Source organism: Lathyrus oleraceus, chromosome 7 (genome assembly GCF_024323335.1).
Source record: "Lathyrus oleraceus cultivar Zhongwan6 chromosome 7, CAAS_Psat_ZW6_1.0, whole genome shotgun sequence".
Taxonomy (NCBI): domain Eukaryota; kingdom Viridiplantae; phylum Streptophyta; class Magnoliopsida; order Fabales; family Fabaceae; genus Lathyrus; species Lathyrus oleraceus.
The window spans coordinates 58793963-58800742 of record NC_066585.1 but is presented as its reverse complement, the minus strand read 5'-3'; the positions used below and the strand labels follow the sequence as shown (position 1 = coordinate 58800742).

Sequence of the window (6780 nt, the reverse complement as noted above, 5' to 3'; positions counted from 1 at the left end):
ACAATTATGATTCGAAACCATTTAGAACCAGGTATAGTGTGAAGCTAAACTATGACATACCTTCAATTTCTACTGATTCACACATGCCACCAACTGTGTCATGTTTCTCCAAAACTGTAACATTCTTATAACCAACCCTAGCTAATGAATAAGCAGCTGATAAGCCACTTGAATCCGCACTGACTATTCCGATTCTTGTGTTTTGTAGCAAAGAAGGATGTGGTATGATACTTGTAACATGCAAAGAGAAGAAAAAAAAAGGTTTAGATCCCATTATAAGAGAACACAATCAACATATAAAACCATGATAATTACTAAACAAAACCCGTACCGATTGTTTCAGCTTGGACATTCAACTACCGTGTGATCCACATTGTGATGAAGAGATAAAGTTGGTAGTGTAAAGGGAGAGAGAAAGAAATATGAAAGTTGGAAGTATATATATAGAGAGAGAAATTTTTGAAATAAAGTATTTATGTGATGATACTGGAAAGTAGAAACATTACTAATCAAATAGGTTCAATATGTTACTTTGGTTGCAAAAATTAAATATTGAATCAAGAATAAAAAATACCATCAATTTAGTGATGTGGCAGAATTATAGGAAATATCAAAATTGAGTTTATTACAATGTCTAATTTTTTTATATTATAGAAGTTACTAAACTTATATTTAAACTTATATATATATATATAATAACCCCTGTTATTTAATTAATTACTTAATTAATTATTGTATTTAGCTTATTCAATATGCGATTCAATAATATTAAGTAAATTATATTAGATATGTTTCGTTAAGTTTCTAGAGTCTGAGACGTGAGGACCGTCGTTTCGAAAGGGACTCGATACAATTAATAGTACTTAATTTTTTATAACAAAATTATTTTTTTTGTTTTGAATTTTATTTTAAAAAGCTAAAAATTTACCGTGAATGCGAAAATACATTAATATCCGTTGTAGCGCCATATAGACTAAGGCAATTTTCGTTTCCTTTCTCTCGGTTGAATGTCAAGTACTCACTCAATCGGACACGAGTTAGAACAACCGGTCAACGAAGTATAGCATTTTATTTACTTAAGACGCCAAATAGAAGAACTTCGAGTCATATTCACCCATGGTCGAGTCAGATAACCGTCCTCTTAAGGACTACGATGTCCCATCTCAGGACGAATCGCACTCAAGCATTGTAAATCCCACAGTTCAGGCGAACAACTTCGAGTTAAAACTTCTTTGCTGCAAATCATGCAATATAACCAATTCTCTGGAAATTCCACCGAGGATCCCAATCTACACAGATTAGTGTTTGTATAGTATGCATACACGGTAAAGAGTAACGACATCGATCCCGAGGCCATTCATTTACATCTATTCCCTTTTTCCCTGAGAGATAAAGCCAGAGCATGGCTACAGTCTCTACCTGCAAACTCCATAACTACTTGGAACAAACTCAAGAAGGTTTTCTTAGCCAGATACTTTCCACCAAGCAAAACAACAGTACTAAGAAATCACATAACTACGTTTAGAAAAACCGAAGGAGAATCACTCTTCGAAGCGTGAGAACGATATAAGGATATGATGAGAATATGTCCTTATCACGGTCTAGAGAAATGGCTTATCATCCATACCTTCTACAATGATATGCTTTACAACACCAGAATGACCATTGACGATGCAGCTAGCAGAGCCTTAATGGACAAACTCTTCAATGAAGCTTACCAGCTTATCGAAAACATGGCCCAAAACCATTATAAATGAGGAACCGAACGTGCTCAAGTCGATAAAGCACAATAAAAGGGGGGCATGTTCGAAGTCAATGACCTAAATTATGTAAATGTTAAGGTAAATGCACTTACTCAGAAGATCAACAACTTAACTATTACCCATCCAGCTACCGTAGTTGTTGTGACTCAAACTGCAAAATTCGTAGAGTCCAAGGGCATGCCGCTACTGATTGTCAACTATGGACAGGAACTGCACCTGACCAAGTAAACTATGCACAAGTAAATCCTTAATCGAATGCCTATTATCTTGGATGGAGAAATCATCTAAACTTTTTCTACAAGAACAATAACGCACTGCTTGCTCCCAGTCCACCACCTACAATGCCTTAAGGTTTCCAAAAAGGAGCCCATGTTGCTCCTATTTGTGTAAGCCCTAGAGACCAATACTTTTGATACTTGTATCGAATTATTTATTAATAATAAAAGGATTTTTCTTTATTATGTTTGTTTAATAAAGTCCCTAGAATAGCTAGTCCGTTTAATGTATCAAGTGTGACTTGATCATGAGATCCCATTAAACATAAAGACAATATTCTTAAAGTATTTGTAGTCGAGCTTTGTTGTAAAGTGGGATAACATTAAAATACTAAGACTATTATGTATATAGACTGATGATCACATCTCATGGGTCATGGATAAGGAGTTATCAAGTCTTAAATATATGTATGAATATTATGAGTAATACTTATACTAGATTGACCCGCTATGAGAATACTATATAGAATGTTATGCAAAGTGTCATAAGTTATTATCATGGTTATAGTGGTGTATACTACCCTTTGACCTGAAACCACTATGGACCCTAGATGTAGAGTCAAGTGCTTTATTGTTGATCAAACATTGTCCGTAACTGGATGACCATAAAGACAATTGATGTGTACTCCATGAAGCATGTTGAGGGACATGAGGGACCTAGATGAAATTTACCCATCCTAGTAACAAGATAAATGTATAAGGGTCCAATATTTAATTGGACAAGGATGACACGGTCTATGCCTTATTGTTGGTGTAAGCCCTAGAGGCCAATACTTTTGGTACTTGTATCGAATTATTTATTGATAATAAAAGGATTTTTATTTATTATGTTTGTTTAATAAAGTCCCTAGAATAGCTAGTCCGTTTAATGTATCAAGTGTGACTTAATCATGAGATCACATTAAACATAAGGACACTATTCTTAAAGTATCCGTAGTGGAGCTTTATTGTGAAGTGAGATAACATTAAAGCATTAAGACTATTATGTATATAGACTGATGATCACATCTCATGGATCATGGATAAGGAGTTATCAAGTCTTAAACATAGGTATGAATATTAAGAGTAATATTTATACTGGATTGACCCGCTATGAGAATACTATATAGAATGTTATGCAAAGTGTCATAAGTTATTCTCATGGTGATAATGGTGTATACCACCCTTCGACCTGAAACCACTATGGACCCTAGATGTAGAGTCGAGTGCCTTATTGCTGATCAAACATTGTCCGTAACTGGATGACCATAAAGACAGTTGATGGGTACTCCACGAAGCATGCTAAGGGACATGAGTGACCTAGATGGAATTTTCCCATCCTACGTAACAGGATAAATGTCTATGGGCCCAATATTGAACTGGACAAGGATGACACGGTCTATGCCTTGTGTTCAATATAGACATAAGGGTAAAAGGATAATTGTACACATAAGTATTATCACAAAAGGATTTGTCAAATCACATGACATTTTCGTGTCTTGGGTAGCAGTGATGTGTTGCTAGACACCGCTCACTGTTTATTATGTTAAATACATGATTTAATATAATTGTCAATGCCGCGAAAACCTACAGGGTCACACACAAAATGACGGATTGATGAGAGATAGAATAACTAAGGAATACCGTAATGTACGTTGCACTTAAGTGAATTGTAGAACATCGTAAGGTACGGTGTACTTAAGTAGAATACGGAATATGCTAAGGTACCACGCGCTTAAATGATTTTGGCATATTATAAGATATGAGCCACATACACTTGAGTGAGATTTTTAGCTTGCAGCCCACACAAGTGGTTCTATAAATTGAACCCTCTTGTAGAAGCATTGGTGCAGTTGCAATTTCGTTTCTCTCTCTCTCTCTCTCTCTCTCTCTCTCTCTCTCTCTCTCTCTCTCTCGCTAAAAGCCTTCATTTGTAGCAGCTAGCACTGAGATTGAAGGAATCCGTTCGTGTGGACTGAGTAGAGGCGTTGTCATCGTTCAACGTTCGTGATCGCTCCGTAGATCTGCATCAAAGGTTTCAATCGCCACAAGAGGTAACGATTCTATCACTGATCATGCCCAGAGATGTAATCCTCTTTTATCTACAATGTCTGAATGACGAAGGAGTGGATATCTCAGACTTCCATTTAAGCGATCTACCAGATAAGGCTCCGAACTTCATGAGGCATAAAAGAGGTCCCTCTGAGAAGACATCGCAGGCGAAGAAAACTAGGAGAATCCTCCGGATCAAGACCTCCAGCACCTCTGCATGAGCCTTCTGGTAAGTCTGTCTCTCTTGCTCCCTCTGCACAAACACAGTCAATTGCTTCTTCTATCCCTCAACCAACACCTATATACACTCCATCTGAAACTCCTCCTTCAACCACCAGAACATCTCAACCACTCCAAAAATTCAACCTTGCCACCACCACCTTACCCCTATCTGAAGCTGAAAGGCTGAATGAAACCACCTCTTCATCTTCTTCCCCAGAATCACCCCCTTACTTCACCATCTCATCCGACACAGAACCCTCTGACCCCTCTTCTCCCACTCTAGCCCAACTTCAGACTCAGAACCTTGCCTCACAACAACCACAACAATCTCCACCTGAACCTGAAGTAACCTCACCACCCACAGAACAACCAAACCTAACACCATCTGACGTTCAACCCTCTGACCCAAACACCTCTGACACACCCCCACCAAACACGTCCGCTGAACCACAAACTCTAACCCTAAGCCCTCCCATTTCTTCACCGCCACCATCTGAACCACAAAACTCCCTGCCAACCCTAGAGGAAGCAATCATGTTGTTTGCAGGAGCATCAGTTGACAAGGTCAAGTCTCTGACCATCAACTCTGACATCAGTGATGATCCTTCAGCTGCTAGGACACACTGGAACAGAGTTATTGGTTGGATGACCTCTGAAGCCTTTAAACTGAAGAGCCTCTCTGAGCAAGTCAGAAACGACTTCATTAGAGACGCTGAAGTTAGACTACAGGAGCGCTTAGCCAGAGAAGCTGAGGAACAAGCCAGAAAGGAAGCAGAAGAAAAAGCAAGGCAGGAAGAAATTCAAAGGGTTAAGGAAGTTGAAGCCAAAGCTCTAGCTGACGCTGCTGCTGAAGCTGAAGCAAAAGCTATTGCTGAAGCTGAAGCCAAAGCCGCTGCTGAAGCTGAAGCAAAAGCTGCTGCTGAAGCTGAAGCCAAAGCTGTTGCCGAAGCTGAAGCTCACCGTGCTGAAGAACAGAATGCTCTGACTCAGGGGGAGTCCTCTACCTTTGTCCCTCTGGTTCTCAAGACTCTTGAGGATCTTCAGAAGGAGCAGAAGGAAGTCCGATCCAGATTGGATCAACAGGACACATTCAACGCCAACATCCAGAATCTACTGACCCAACTGCTTCAGAGGATGCCTCCTCCTCCCAACCCTTAGGCACCTAGGATTTTTTTGCTTGTTGCTATCTGTTTCTGCGTGTTTTGGCTTTCTGCTGTTTATACTCATATCTGACAAAAAGGGGGAGAAATAAAAACAGCTCTAATGAAAACATATCTAAATCCTTCAGTACTCTGCAAACATATTATTCAATAAAAATCTATCTAACCCTCTTTGACCAAGATATTTGCAGAAGAGTATCTAGAAACATCATTGCATGGAAGCTCTGGTAAGAACTTCTGAACTCCCAGGCTTATCTCAGGGGGAGCTCACTTCTATCTGATCTGATAAATTCTTATATCTGAATGTTTCATCTATTAATTAAGATGGTTTTGTCATCATCAAAAAGGGGGAGATTGTAAGAACAAAATTAGTTCTACAATAAATTCCAGGATTTTGATGATAACAAAGGATGAAACCAAAAATGACACCCTAACGAAATTTCTCTAAGTGTGCAGGACTCTGAACAAAAACAAAGTAATCTGATCGCTTTATCAGATACAGACTCTAATCAGATACAAGTACTAGAAGATCAGAAGCATCTGAAAAAGAAGTGCGCTCTAGAAGTTCTGACTCTGAGCAAAACCAAGACAACAGAAGTCCAGAAGCTCTAAACTTCCACTGGAATCAACTCTGATGGTCTAAAAGACCAGGACTCTTAGAAGCTCTGATGTAACTTCAACTCAATCTCCGATTGACAGAGATAACGTAGATTCTGACGAAGGTTCTCCAAATCCAGAAAGAGTAATGGAAACAACAACTTCAAATGGAAAGAAAGTATATTTGGAAAGAAGTTATTCAGGGAGACAAATTGGTTATGGCAAGAAACACATAAGTAATGGCATTAAACTCTTATCAAAGACAAATATTCTGCCATCACTACAACGGTCCTTTCACCACTATATAAAGGACGACATACTTCAGTGAGAGATACACCTGAACGCACAGAAATTCTCTACTCTCTCTTAGTTTTTCATGAGTTGTTGCTCATACGTGAAAACACTTGCTTGCTCTACTTGCTATAATATTTGCTTAATCTTAGAAGCACTTTAGATTACAAATTTCCTTTGTTAAATTGATTTTGTTCCTCAAGTGACTCTGCGTAGTCTGTATACTTGGGAGGACTAAGAGATCTTTCTCTTAGACGTTGGTTGTAATAATCTTTCAAGATTAGTGGATTAAGTCATTTTTGAAGGCGAAATCACCTTGGCCGGGTGGACTGGAGTAGCTTTGTGTTATAAGCGAACCAGTATAAAATCCTGTGTGTTCTTATTCTGCAAAAGCGCTTATTTTCCAAAACAATTCAAACCCCCCTTTCTTGTTTTTCTCAC

The 6780-nt window shown here is 38.5% G+C and overlaps 1 non-coding gene across 1 annotated transcript; it reads right to left on the bottom strand.

The window, feature by feature from the left end:
• Positions 1 to 1496: 1496 nt before the first annotated feature.
• Positions 1497 to 1603, bottom strand: LOC127109406 (small nucleolar RNA R71). Its single transcript, XR_007796702.1, has one exon. It is a non-coding gene; the product is annotated as a small nucleolar RNA R71 (small nucleolar RNA).
• Between the last annotated feature and the right edge of the window lie 5177 nt (positions 1604 to 6780).